This window comes from Eumetopias jubatus, unplaced genomic scaffold, assembly GCF_037043125.1.
Source record: "Eumetopias jubatus isolate StellerSeaLion01/CBP00866 unplaced genomic scaffold, mEumJub1_p1.0 scaffold_12, whole genome shotgun sequence".
Classification (NCBI taxonomy): Eukaryota; Metazoa; Chordata; class Mammalia; order Carnivora; family Otariidae; genus Eumetopias; species Eumetopias jubatus.
In genome coordinates, this window is record NW_028274818.1 from 45188470 (window position 1) to 45203189 (window position 14720).

The following is a 14720-nucleotide window of genomic DNA, read 5'->3' on the forward strand; positions in this document are numbered from 1 at the left end:
CTTCTGGTTTTGGACACTCTCTGACGAGTATGAGATAACATGTTCCAAGCTCTTTGTATGCTTTTAACGATTTCATACCGGGATAGAACACGGAGGATCTATAAATGGATAACATCAACAACTTCCTGGGTCTGTTATCTGCTTCCAACATCAGGGGGCCTAAGGTGAACTTTGACAAATCTTCACTCAAGGTCAGTCCTTTTTTTCCACGTATATGTATATATTCTATAGGAGGGGTCGCACTGAGTTGCCCAGGCTGGAGTGCAGTGACGATTCACAGGCACATTCCCCCTACTGATTAGCATGGGAGTTTTGACCTGCTCTGTTTCCAGTGTGGGCTGGTTCACCCCTCCTTAGACAACACGGTGGTCACCTGCTCCCCAGAGGGCACCATCTTAATGCTGGAATTCATGTGGACACCCAATCGGCACAGCGCTCTGTAGCCCAGCACTCCTGGGCTCAGGTGGTCTTCCTGCCTCAGCCTCTCAAGGAGCTGGGACTACAGGTACCACCCCCACACCAAGGTCAGTTCCTCATTGGCCTCCCCAACAAGTACTCTAATACAGCTCTTCAAGTTTGCCTAAAGCGAGAGCCTTCCAGACTGCCAGACAATGAGGCAAATTCTTATTCACCTGCAAATATTTAAGAGCTGGACTTACAGTCTCATCTGCAGAAAAGTCAACCATCTTCAGCAGAAACATGGGCTGCAGGAGTAGCTAGAGGCAGATCCAGTACATCCTGTAGAAAAGAAGGGACAGTAACAGGGAGCTGTCAAGGGCCCTCAAATTCCGTATCATCTGCCTCAGCTATCTGTTGTTACATAAGAAATTACCACCCCCCCCCACCAAAAAAAACTTAGCTTAAAATGACAAACCCTTATTATCTCACAGTTTCTGTGCACCAGGAATTTGGCAGCAGCTTAGCTGGGTGGTTCTGTTTCGAGGTCTCTGATGAGGTTACAATGAAACATTGGCTGGGGCTGCCATCATCTGAAGGCTTGACTGGGGCTGGAGATTTCAATTCTAAGGTAGCTCACTCCCAGGGTTGCTGACAGTTCCTCCCTGGCTATTGGCAGGGAGCCTCAGTTCTTTCCCACAGGGTCTCTCTGTGGGGTCACTTGAGGGTCTTCATGACATGCTGGCTGGCTTCTTCTAGAGGAAGTGACCCAAGAGAGAGAACAAAAAGGAAGCCCCAGGGCCTTCTATGACCTAGTCTTGCTGCCACATACTTTTACTTCCACCATATTCTATTTGCTGGAAGTAAGCCACTAAGTTCAGGCCATAGTCAAGTGAAGGGGAATTAAGCTCCACCTCTTAAAGGTAGGGGAATCAAACCACTGCAGCATCTGATGTGCACAAAATAGCCTCAGCTGCAGAAATATATACAACAGCCATTACCAACCAGAGAAGTTCTTGATTGTGTGAAAGGGGCACAATGTACTGAAGAGGTCATGAATAGTAATTAAACCTTCCAGGACTCAAATCTCTAACCCACCACCTACCAGCTGGATAAATCTGAGGAAGACACTTACCTTCTCAGAGCTTTAGTTTTCTTTTGTTTAACATGGAGATAATGTTACCCAATATGCTGACATGTTATGAGAAATAAAGAAAAGGCATGTCAGTCTCTTTCAGGACACACAGTAAATATTCATGAAATGATAGGTGTTATTAAATTATACTGAGACACTTCTTTGATTTTTGAAGAATTATGAATTGGTACACTGAGTATAGAAAATGGATAAACTGACTCCTTAAAGAGAATTACTTAAGATACACCACACATTTGTTTCTATCCAATACAATAATTTTGGTTTGATACTCAGCTTATCCTTCTGGGATATTTATGTGTGTGTGTGTGTGTGTGTGTGTGTGCGTGTGTGTATCCTGCCTAATTCTCCAAAGACTCAAATGGCTAACAAAAATATCAATTACAAAATGAATACATTAAAAAATGAAATTTTAAGGGGCACCTGGGTGGCACAGTTGGCTAAGGATCTACCTTCAGCTCAGGTCATGATCCTGGGGTCCTGAGATCAAGCCCTGAGGCCTGCATTGGGCTCCCTGCTCAATGAGGAGTCTGCTTCGCCCTCTCCCTCTGCCCCTCCCCCCTACTTGTGCACTCTCTCTCAAATCATTAAGATCTTTTAAAAATGAAATTTTAAAAATACAGAAAGAAATAAACTCAGGAATATGCAAAGCACAAATCAAAAGAGGGGTACAAAAGGCTAAAATAAGGAGTAAAATAATAAAAATTTGACGCAAAAGTGACCACTTTCTGGAAAGGAGGACGTTCAGAGAAGTGAATCCGAGGCGATATTCAGGAGGATAGACGGCGGGGGAGGGGGCCTCCGTCAGCCGCTTCTGGCAAGTGATAGAGCCGCGGAGCACAAAATCGGAACTTTTAGAAGTCGGCTCCGCGGAGGGACGTCGCTCCAGTGGCTAAGCGGGAGGGTGGAACCCTCGCGGGACAGTGTGGTCGCAGGACCCTTGGGGTCACAGAAAGACCGGGGGTGCCTGAGTGCAGCAGAGCTCCCAGGTATCGGAGCGGGGAAGCCGGCTGCAGAGATGGAGCCGAGGCGCGGGCTCTCAGCTAAGGGTTGCCATAAACTGTGATCCGCGGCCCAGTCGGGCCACTGCTCCTCCAGCAGGGACCCAACAAGCAGCAGAGCCGGGGAGACTCTTCTTCCTCCCCCGGGAGGAGCGGCGCGGGAGCGCACCGCAGGGATCTGCTGGGTTTGGAGACTCCACACGGGGTCGGGTGCCAGAGATAGAAATGCTCTGTCACAGGCCCGGTGAGCACGGAGTTTGGCCGGAGACCAGGGAGATGGGAGTGATTACTTTTCTCTGGGGGCGCACTGAGGAGCGGGGCCCCGAGTTCTCAGCTCTCCGGGGCAGAGATTGGGAGGCCACCATTTTCACCCTGGTCCTCCAAAGCTGCACCAAGAGCTTGCAGGAAACAAATCTCCTGAGAGCAAACCTGAGCAGCTTGCTTAGCCTGGACCGACAAGGGCAGGGCAATTCCGCCTCCCGGCAAAGACATTTGGGAACCACGGCAACAGGCCCCTCCCCCAGAAGATCAGCACGAACAGCCAGCAAACCAAGACCAAGTTTACCCATCAGTGAGAACAGCAGAACTCCAGCGCTAGGGGAATACTGCACATAGAATCCATGGCTTTTTTACCATGATTCTTTAGTCTTTCAAAGTTAAATTTTTTAACTTTTTTTTTGAAATTTTTTTCCCTTTTTCAACCATCTTATCAATCCCTTTTTTAAAAAACATTTTTATTTTTCATTTTTAGAGTCATATTCTATCCCTTCATAGTAGTTACCCTTATTTTTGGCAGATATATATATAAATTGTTCTCTCTTTAAAATTGAGACACAGTTTCTTCTAACAGTTCAAAACATACACTAAATCTCTAGTGTATGGCTTTGTTCTAGTCTCCTGCCTGATCACATTCTCTCCCCCCTTTTCTTTCTTTCTTTCTTTTTTATTATCCTCTTCTTTCTTTGTTCAAACAACTTCTTATCCTATCAATTCCTTTTATAAAATCATTAATTTTCATCTTTACAGTCATATTCCATCCCTTCATTGTATCAACCCTTATTTTGTACATATATCTCTCTTTCTTTAAAATTTTGGGAGGCACTTTCTTCTAACAGACCAAAATACACCCAAAATCTAGTGTGTGGCACTGATCTATGCACCAGCCTGATCATATTTGATCATATTCTGTTTTGTTTTGTTTTGTTTTGTTCTGTTTTTGCTTGTTTTTATCTTTTTCTTTTTCTTTTTTTTTTTCTCTTTCTTTTTTCTTTCTTTTCCTTTCTTTTCCCCTGGTTTCAGGTCTTTTCTGATTTGTTTAGAGTATATTTTCTGGGTACGTTGCTACCCTGTTAGCATTTTGTTCTTTCATTCATCTATTCTTCTCTGGACAAAATGACAAGATGGAAAAAATCACCTCAACAAAAAGAACAAGAGGTAGTACCGTCTGCCAGGGACCTACTCAATATGGACATTAGTACGATGTCAGACCTAGAGTTCAGAATCACGACTTTAAAGATAATAGCTGGGCTTGAAAAAAGCATGGGAGTTATTAGAGAAACCCTTTCTGGGGAAATAAAAGAACTAAAATCTAACCACGTCAAAATCAAAAAGGCTATTAATGAGGTGTAATCAAAAATGGGTCACTAACTGCTAGGATAAATGAGGCAGAAGAGAGAATCAGCGATATAGACGACCAAATGATGGAAAATAAAGAAGCTGAGAAAAAGAGAGATAAACAACTACTGGATCACGAGGGCAGAATTCGAGAGATAAGCGATACCATAAGACGAAACAACATTAGAATAATTGGGATCCCAGAAGAAGAAAGAGAGAGAGGGGCAGAAGGTATATTGGAACAAATTATAACAGAGAACTTCCCTAATGTGGGGAAGGAAACAGGCATCAAAATCCAGGAGGCACAGAGAACCCCTCTCAAAATCAATAAAAATACATCAACACCCTGACATCTAATAGTAAAACTTACAATTGTCAGAGACAAAGAGAAAATCCTGAAAGCAGCTCGGGAGAAGAGATATGTAACCTATAATGGTAGAAACATTACATTGGCAACAGACAGAGACCTGGCAGGCCAGAAAGGACTGGAATGATATATTCAGAGCACTAAATGAGAAAAATATGCAGCCAAGAATACTATATCCAATTAGGCTGTCATTGAAAATAGAAGAAGAGATAAAAAGCTTCCAGGACAAACAGAAACTAAAGGAATTTGCAAACACGAAACCAGCCCTCCAAGAAATATTGAAAGGGGTCCTCTAAGCAAAGAGAGAGCCTAAAAGCAGCATAGACCAGAAAGGAACACAGACAATATACAGTTAACAGTCACCTTACAGGCAATACAATGGCACTAAATTCATATCTTTCAATAGTTACCCTGAATGTAAATGGGCTAAATGCCCCAATCAAAAACACGGGCTATCAGATTGGATTTAAAAAAAAGACCCATCAATATGCTGTCTGCAAGAGACTCATTTTAGATCCAAAGACACCCCCACATTGAAAGTGAGGGGGTGGAAAACAATTTACCATGCTAATGGACACCAAAAGAAAGCTGGGGTGGCAATCCTTCTATCAGACAAATTAGATTTTAAGCCAAAGACTGTACTAAAAGATGAGGAAGGACACTATATCCTACTTAAAGGGTCTATCCAACAAGAAGATCTAACAATTGTAAATATCTATGCCCCTAACATGGGAGCAGCCAATTATATAAGGCAATGCATAACAAAAGCGAAGAAACACATTGACAACAATACAATAATAGTGGGGGACTTTAACACCCCCCTGACTGAAATGGACAGATCATCTAAGCAAAAGATCAACAAGGAAATAAAGACTTTAAATGACACACTGGACCAAATGGACTTTACAGACATATTCAGAACCTTCCACCCCGAAGCAACGGAATACACATTCTTCTCTAGTGCCCATGGAACATTCTCCAGAAGAGATCACATCCTAGGTCACAAATCAGGTCTCAACCGGTACCAAAAGATTGGGATTATTCCCTGCATATTTTCAAACCACAATGCTTTGAAACTAGAACTCAATCACAAGAGGAAAGTCGGAAAGAACTCAAATACATGGAGGCTAAAGAGCATCCTACTAAAGAATGAATGGGTCAACCAGGAAATTAAAGAAGAATTTAAGAAATTCATGGAAACCAATGAAAATGAAAACACAACTGTTCAAAATCTTTGGGATGCAGCAAAGGCAGTCCTGAGAGGAAAGTATATAGCAATACAAGCCTTTCTCAAGAAACAAGAAAGGTCTTGGGCGCCTGGTGGCTCAGATGGTTAAGCATCTGCCTTCAGCTCAGGTCATGATCGGTCCTGGGATCGAGTCCCGCATCGGGCTCCCTGCTCCTTGGAAGCCTGCTTCTCCCTCTGCTTCTCTCTCTCTCTCTATCTCTCTCTCCCTCTCTCTCTCTCCCTCTGTCTCTCATGAATAAATAAATAAAATATTTTTAAAAAAGAAAAAAAAAAGAAACAAGAAAGGTCTCAAATACACAATCTAACCTTACACCTAAAGGAGCTAGAGAAAAAACAGCAAATAAAGCCTAAACCCAGCAGGAGAAGAGAAATAATAAAGATCAGAGCAGAAATCAAAGAAATAGAAACCAAAAGAACAGTAGAACAGATCAACGAAACTAGGAGCTTGTTCTTTGAAAGAATTAACAAGATTGATAAACCCCTGGCCAGACTTATCACAAAGAAAAGAGAAATGACCCAAATCAACAAAATCATGAATGAAAGAGGAGAGATCACAACCAACACCAAAGAAATACAAACAATTATAAGAACATATGATGAGCAACTATATGCCAGCAAATTAGATAACCTGGAAGAAATGGATGCATTCCTAGAGATGTATCAATTACCAAAATTGAACCAGGAAGAAATAGAAAACCTGAACAGACCTATAACCACTAAGGAAATTGAAACAGTCATCAAAAATCTCCCAACAAACAAAAGCCCAGGGCCAGATGGCTTCCCAGGGGAATTCTACCAAACATTTCAAGAAGAATTAATACCTATTTTTCTGAAACTGTTCCAAAAAATAGAAATGGAAGGAAAACTTCCAAACTCATTTTATGAGGCCACCATTACCTTGATCCCCAAACCAGAAAAAGACCCCATCAAAAAGGAGAATTACAGACCAATATCCTTGATGAACGTGGATGCAAAAATTCTCACCAAAATACTAGCCAATAGGATCCAACAGTACATTAAAAGGATTATTCACCACGACCAAGTGGGATTTATCCCTGGGCTCCAAGGATGGTTCAACATCCGCAAATCAATCAACGTGATACAATACATTAACAAAAGAAAGAACAAGAACCATATGATCCTCTCAATAGATGCAGAAAAAGCATTTGACAAAGTACAGCATCCTTTCTTGATCAAAACTCTTCAGAGTATAGGGATAGAGGGTACATACCTCAATATCATAAAAGCCATCTATGAAAAACCTACAGCGAATATCATTCTCAATGGGGAAAAGCTGAGAGCTTGCCCCCTAAGGTCAGGAACGCGGCAGGGACGTCCACTATCACCACTGCTATTCAACATAGTATTAGAAGTCCTAGCCACAGCAATCAGACAACAAAAAGAAATCAAAGGCATCCAAATTGGCAAAGAAGAAGTCAAACTCTCACTCTTTGCAGATGATATCATACTGTATGTGGAAACCCCAAAAGACTCCACCCCAAAACTGCTAGAACTCATACAGGAATTCAGTCAAGTGGCAGGATATAAAATCAATGCACAGAAATCAGTGGCATTCCTATACACCAAAAACAAGACAGAAGAGAGACAAATTAAGGAGTCGATCCCATTTACAATTGCACCCCAAACCATAGGATACCCAGGAATAAATATAACCAAAGAGGCAAAGGATCTGTACTCAGAAAACTATAAAATACTCATGAAAGAAATTGAGGAAGACACAAAAAATGGAAAAATGTTCCATGCTCATGGATTGGAAGAACAAATATTGTGAAGATGTCAATGCTACCTAGAGCAATCTACACATTCAATGCAATCCCCAACAAAATACCATCCACTTTTTTCAAAGAAATGGAACAAATAATCCTAAAATTTGTATGGAACCAGAAGAGACCCTGAATAGCCAGAGGAATGTTGAAAAAGAAAAGCAAAGCTGATGGCATCACAATTCCGGACTTCCAGCTCTATTACAAAGCTGTCATCATCAAGACAATATGGTACTGGCACAAAAACAGACACATAGATCAATGGAACAGAATAGAAAGCCCAGAAATGGACCCTCAACTCTATGGTCAGCTCATCCTTGACAAAGCAGGAAAGAATGTCCAATGGAAAAAAGACAGTCTCTTCAACAAATGGTGTTGGGAAAATTGGACAGCCACATGCAGAAGAATGAAACTGGACCATTTCCTTACACCACACACAAAAATAGACTCCAAATGGTTGAAAGACCTAAACGTGAGACAGGAGTCCATCAAAATCCTAAAGGAGAACACAGGCAGCAACCTCTTCGACCTCAGCCGCAGCAACTTCTTCCTAGAAACATGACCAAAGGCAAGGGAAGCAAGGGCAAAAATGAACTATAGGGACCTCATCAAGGTAAAAAGCTTTTGCACAGCAAAAGAAACAGTCCACGAAACCAAAAGACAACCGACAGAATGGGAGAAGATATTTGCAAATGACATATCAGATAAAGGGCTCGTATCCAAAATCTATAAAGAACTTATCAAACTCAACACCCAAAGAACAAAAATAATCCAATCAAGAAATGGGCAGAAGACATGAACAGACATTTTTCCAAAGAAGACGTCCAAATGGCCAACAGACACATGAAAAAGTGCTCAACATCGCTCGGCATCAGGGAAATCCAAATCAAAACCTCAATGAGATACCACCTCACACCAGTCAGAATGGCTAAAATTAACAAGTCAGGAAACGACAGATGTTGGCTGGGATGCGGAGAAAGGGGAACCCTCCTACACTGTTGGTGGGAATGCAAGCTGGTGCAACCACTCTGGAAAACAGTATGGAGGTTCCTCAAAAAGTTGAAAATAGAGCTACCATACGATCCAGCAATTACACTACTGGGTATTTACCCGAAAGATACAAATGTAGGGATCCGAAGGGGTATGTGCACCCCGAAGTTTATAGCAGCAATGTCCACGATAGCCAAACTGTGGAAAGAGCCAAGATGTCCACCGACAGATGAATGGATAAAGAAGAGGTGGTATATATATAAATGGAATATTATGCAGCCATCAAAGGGAATGAGATCTTGCCATTTGCAACGACGTGGATAGAACTGAAGGGTGTTATGCTGAGTGAAATAAGTCAATCAGAGAAAGACATGTGTCATATGACCTCACTGATATGAGGAATTCTTAATCTCAGGAAACAAACTGAGGGTTGCTGGAGTGATGTGGGGTGGGAGGGATGGGGTGGCTGGGTGGTAGACTTTGGGGAGGGTATGTGCTATGGTGAATTGTGCAAGACTGTTGAATCACAGATTTGTACCTCTGAAACAAATAATGCAATATATGTTAAGGGAAAAAAAAGAAGAAGAAGATAGCAGGAGGGGAAGAATGAAGGGGAGTAAGTCAGAGGGGGAGACGAACCATGAGAGACGATGGACTCTGAAAAACAAACTGAGGGTTCTAGAGGGGAGGGGGGTGGGGGGATGGGTTTGCCTGGTGATGGGTATTAAAGAGGGCACGTTCTGCGTGGAGCACTGGGTGTCATGCACAAACAATGAATCATGGAACACTACATCAAAAACTAATGATGTAATGTATGGTGATTAACATAACAAAATATTTTAAAGAAAAAAAAAGACTCGGTGTGAGATTTTGTTGGGATCCCCTTACAAAGGAATACGTGAGAAGAAGAGCATTTGCCCTACTAAGATCTGTGTTGACACATAACACTTCTAAATGTGTAGGGTTTCCACACCTAGCAATTCTCCAGTTTTCTGCAGACATCAGCTACAGTATCCTACCATTTAATTCAATCCTGACACTACCCAGTTAATGTAGACCCCACTGGTTAAGGGCTCAGTTCCACAAGACTGCCCCCAACTTCAGACACCAATCACAAGGGGTGAGTCCCAGGTTATCCACACTGCAGTCCAACTTGGTTACAAATTGAGGGTTCCCCTGACACCCTCTGCCTCAGGCTTGATAATTTGTTATTAATGGCTCACAGAATCAAGGAAACACTTTACTTACTATTATAGGTGTATGGTAAAGGATATTATAAAGGATATAAATGAACAGCCGGATGAAGGCAAGATGTACATAAGACAAGGTCTGGTCTGGAAGGGTCCTGAGCACACGAACTTCCTCTATCCCTTTGGATTTGGGGGTACACCACCCTCTTGGCATAGGGATGCATCTAAACATTGTTTAGGGTTTCTATAGAGGTTTCATTCCTTAGTCATGATTGATTAAATCATTGGCATTTGGTTAATTCACTCAATTCTAGCCCCTCTCCCCTCTCCAGAGTTGGGGGTGGGGAAGAACTGAAAGTCCCAACCCTGTAACCACTGCTTGATTCCTCTGGCAACCAGCCCCACCCCAAAACTATCTAGGGGCCCTCCTTAAGTCACTTCATTAGCATAAACTTAGGTAGGGTTGAAAGAAGCTTATTACAAATAACAAAAGTTGCCCCTCTCACACCTGCCACTTTGGAAATAAAACTTTTAGAATCTCTTGTTCCAATAACCTAGTCATAGACCAAATGTACATTTCTTTTTTTTTTTTAAGATTTTATTTATTTATTTATTTATTTAGAGGGGGGGGAGAGAGTACGTGTGTGAGCCAGGGGAGGGGCAGAGGGAGAGGGAGAGAGAGAATCTCAAGCAGGTTCCACACTCAACCCAGAGCTGACACAGGCTGGATCCCACGACCCCGAGATCATGACCTGACCCGAAATCAAGAGTCAGATGCTCAACCCACTGAACCACCCAGGCATCCCCAAATATATATTTCTTACATCACAATATCACACACCCCATCTACATATGTGCAAAGAGATGTATGAAAGATGATCTCTAAAATGTTAATGGTGATTATCTCCAGATGGTGGGATTTCAGATAATTTCAACCCTCTTCCTCATACTTCTTTGAGTTTAAATTTATTACTATGTGTGTGTGTGTGTGTGTGTGTGTGTGTGTGTGTGTGTGTGTGTGTATACAGAACATGCAATAAAGGCAGACACTCAATTAACAACCCTTTGTGTGGTCTTTCTAAGATTCTCATGTTCATATGACAATATACAAACACATGTACATGTATATAAGGGCACCAATATTTGCTTTATAAAAATGTTTCCCCCCCCAAACTTTCTCTAAAGTTTGCTTTTGTCACTTGAAAACATATTATGAAAATCTCTCCAAGTCAACTGGCAAAGCTCAAAATCATTCTATTTAAAGATTGCATAATATTATTAAAGATTGCATAATATTACCAGGTTGGGAATATGCCATGATTTTACTCAGTCCTTCCCCTTTGATAGGTCCTCGTCTTGTTTCATGCTCTTTGCCAATACAAACAAGGCTGCAGTGAATATCCTTGTGCTAGCGGCTTTATTTCTACAAGGTAGACTCCCAGGCATTGAACTACTGAGTCAAAAAGCATTAGATGGACTTAAAATTTTTGTTTAGAGATATTGTCAGAAGCCACTCCAAAAATGATCGTGACATTCCATGTTTCCTCTAGTAATAAACTCTCTTCTGATGAATTCCAATGAACTCCCACCAGCAATGTAGTCACACTTTTCATGTTTGCCAACCTGATCCGTAAGGAGTGCTATTGCTCTATTACTCTAATTTGCATTTCCCTAACTCATAACATTAGCCAATACTTACACAATGCTTTACTTGGCACTGGGCTTACTATGAGTCACACATTGTATGGAGCACTTTACATAGAAGAGCTCTTAATTCTTACAACAATCCTGTGAGACAGGTATTTTAAGTATCTCCATTTATAAGACGATATACCTGGGGCACAGGGAAGTTCAGTAACTTGGCCAAGGTCACACTACCAGCTAATCTGTCTCTAGAAATCACTCCAATCGCTATACTAGGCTCCAAGGTCTCATACATTCATGGATTTTTGGAATTTTGAATCGCTTTTCCAAAAACTACGTATTTGTAACTCTAAGCCATTTTTCTTTTGGACAGTGTTTTGACTCTTAAGCTGAAGAACTCTTTGATATGGTAGGTATTAACTATAAATTCTTTATCTATAATCTTTCTTGCAAATGCTTTCCCTTAAATGTATCATTTGTCTTTTAATTTTGTTTATGGCATTTTTTACCATGCAACAGTTTTAAAACTTTGTGCTGTCAAACGACAAAGCAAAAACAATTTAGTAATGAGTCTGATGTCCTTTATTCAAGGGAAAACAATCCATGGATTAGAGGGAGTGCCTCACAAACAACAGAGCACTTTCCTGGGAATCTTGGGCAAGAGCAAAACTTAGGAACAGAAGAGAAACTTAGAAAGAGCATGACTGAGTAGAAGCTTGGGGATTTCCTGCTAAGACCAGCAGGTCCTGTTTTCTAGGGTAAAGTAAGCTGGCAAATGCTGAGTTGGACGATTGTGATTAGTGTATTAGATTTCCTTGGCAGGCATCTTCCAGAAAGTCCAGGCTGACTTAGGTTTAAATTTGTGATGTGGGTTGGGTGGGCCACTGGGTTGGGGGGAGCCTCCATTTGGTGGATCCCGATATACAAATGTATCTTATCAGTGTCAATCATTCATATATACGTATATATGGTTTCTGGCTTTTCTGTCTTAATAAAAATACTCTCTCTAACACGCAGGTTTAATATACATGCCGAAATCTCTAGTTAAGCTTCCTTTTTATTATCTTAGGGCTTCATAAAATCAAAACTTCATTTTTTAATATGGTGTGAGATAGGGATCCAGCTTTACTTTTTTCTAGGTGGAAGCACATGGTGCTAGCACCATTTATTACAGTATATCAACCTTCCTTTCCCTACTGGATTAAAATACTACCTTTTCATATTGTATATTATATGGTTATGTTTACTGAGATCTGTATCTGGGCTTTTTCTGTGTTCCAGGGATTTTATTGATTTAAAAAATGCCTATGCTACAATGTACTGCTTGTATTACAGTGGCAAACTGCTGGGGATTTTTTAAGCATTGTTTGCAAGACATCCAGAACTGGGAGACGGAGAGGAGAGGTGCTTATAAGAGCAAACTGCAAGTATGAGATGGTAAAAAAGAAATGGGCCGTATCGGGGCAGCTCAACAAGACTATTTTGTGAGATTTAACAACCCAGAATCTGCTGATGAGAAATTCCTGTAAGGTGGATCTTTTACCCCTTGTGGGGGTAAAATGGGGCCGGCCATGAAGGGGGTGGTCCTTCCACTTTGCTGAGAAGGGGTAGATACTAGGACCAGAAACGAAGCCTGGGAAGCCTGGTCTTGCGCTGGGCTGAGGCACGGAGCATTTTCTTCTCTCCTGGCCTCCCTCTGGCAGGATGGACTGGGACAGAAGGCAGCGCACAGGGCTAAGCCACCCAGCTGGGGAAGCCAGACCACGAGACTCTCTGTAAGGGCCCCCACCCCTACCATGTTCTCTGAAAGTAGTCACATCTAGCACTGGTTAGGACACGTTCCCTACTGGATCCTACTTCCCTTCTGATGCTCTCAGCCCTTCAGAAAGTTCCTCTTAAGAGCAGCAAGATGGAAGGGAGAATTAAGGAAGCTGCTCCCTGATGGGGATGGAACAGAAAACCTTCCTGTGGGAGGTCAGTCAGTCCCTGCCTCCAGGGGTCCACCCCAGCAGGGTCCACCTCGCCTGCAGAGGACCTCCTCGCCTGGTCATTCCCTCTCTGGGCACCTCTGATCTGGGGCCTGAGCGAGGCAGCTTCTAAGAACCCTGCCAAGTGACACAGGACACCTGGATACAAACATCCTGCAGGGAGTTTTCCACCTGGTTGGGGGAGCCCTTTCACAGTGTTGCTCTCAAATAACAACCTGAAGCCCAAACTCTGTCCTCCCTTCTGCTTCCAGAGAACCCAGACTGCCAGCGTGAAGGGCAAAAGGTGCAGACACAGTGGGTGGGAGAGGACTATAGCTTGTCCCTAAGTGCCTGGGAGTCGGGGTTCCCAGAAGTCATTGCTGGGGCCAAGTTCCCGTCATGAGGCAGGAGGCTGAAGGTCTTCTTAATTCAGATATTAATATAGTATTTTGTAGGCCTGGCCTGAGTTTCCATTTCTCATCACAAACTGGTTTCTCATTAACATCTAAGAACTCCATTTGCTTTCTCTGGTTTCTTCCTTCTTTCCATGGCACTGGGAAGTAGAGGCTTCGCATGAAAACTTTCAGAAGTGAAATGGGGTGAAATGAACAGTATTCTCTGCTCTCTGAAAGTTGGAATTAGGCCACTTTGCTTTTACAAAACACCCACATTAGAACCTGTTTTCACCAACCGAAAGAAATCAGAAGATTTACAGAAAAAGCCATTACGGTACCAGTGGGGGTCTTGTGTAAAAGTGAAGTGGTGAAACTTGAACTTTTGGAAAACGAGGGACACATGTCTACCCTGCACCTGTTCCTCCCCCTGCTCGACGTCCACAGTCCCACAGGGCAAGGCCTGTTTCTACCAACCCAAATTCATATGTTGAAATCCTAACCCCCCAACGTGATGGTATTTGGAGGTGGGCCTTTGAGGGGGGTCAGGTTATGAGGGTGGAGCCCTCAGGAATGAGATTATAAGAGAGACCCTAGAAAAATCCCTAGCCCCTTCTACCATGGGAGACCCGAACATAAAGACGGCTGTCTCTGAGACAGGACTCGGGCCCTCACCAGACACCAAATCTGCAGACTCTTTGATCTTGGACTTCCCAGCCTCCAGAACTGTGAAAACTATACTTCTCTGGTTTATAAGATGCCCTTGTCTCTGGTGTTGTTGTTATAGGAGCCTGAGTGAACTATGTCAACACAGAATCTTTATGCTTTTGTTTTTCTATTTGAAATCTCTTAAACTCCATCCCTTTTTATGAGGCCACAGAACCCACGATAAATTGGGCAATGGCAGTTGGAGAAAGAACCTTGAGCCTGGAATCCAACGCCCCTGATTCTGGATTTGGGGAAAGTTCCTTAC

General features: G+C 42.5%; 1 non-coding gene across 1 annotated transcript; it reads right to left on the reverse strand.

The window, feature by feature from the left end:
* Window positions 1-227: 227 nt before the first annotated feature.
* LOC148162802 (signal recognition particle RNA) lies at window positions 228-525 on the reverse strand. The gene has a single exon (XR_015766586.1).
* Window positions 526-14720: the final 14195 nt, after the last annotated feature.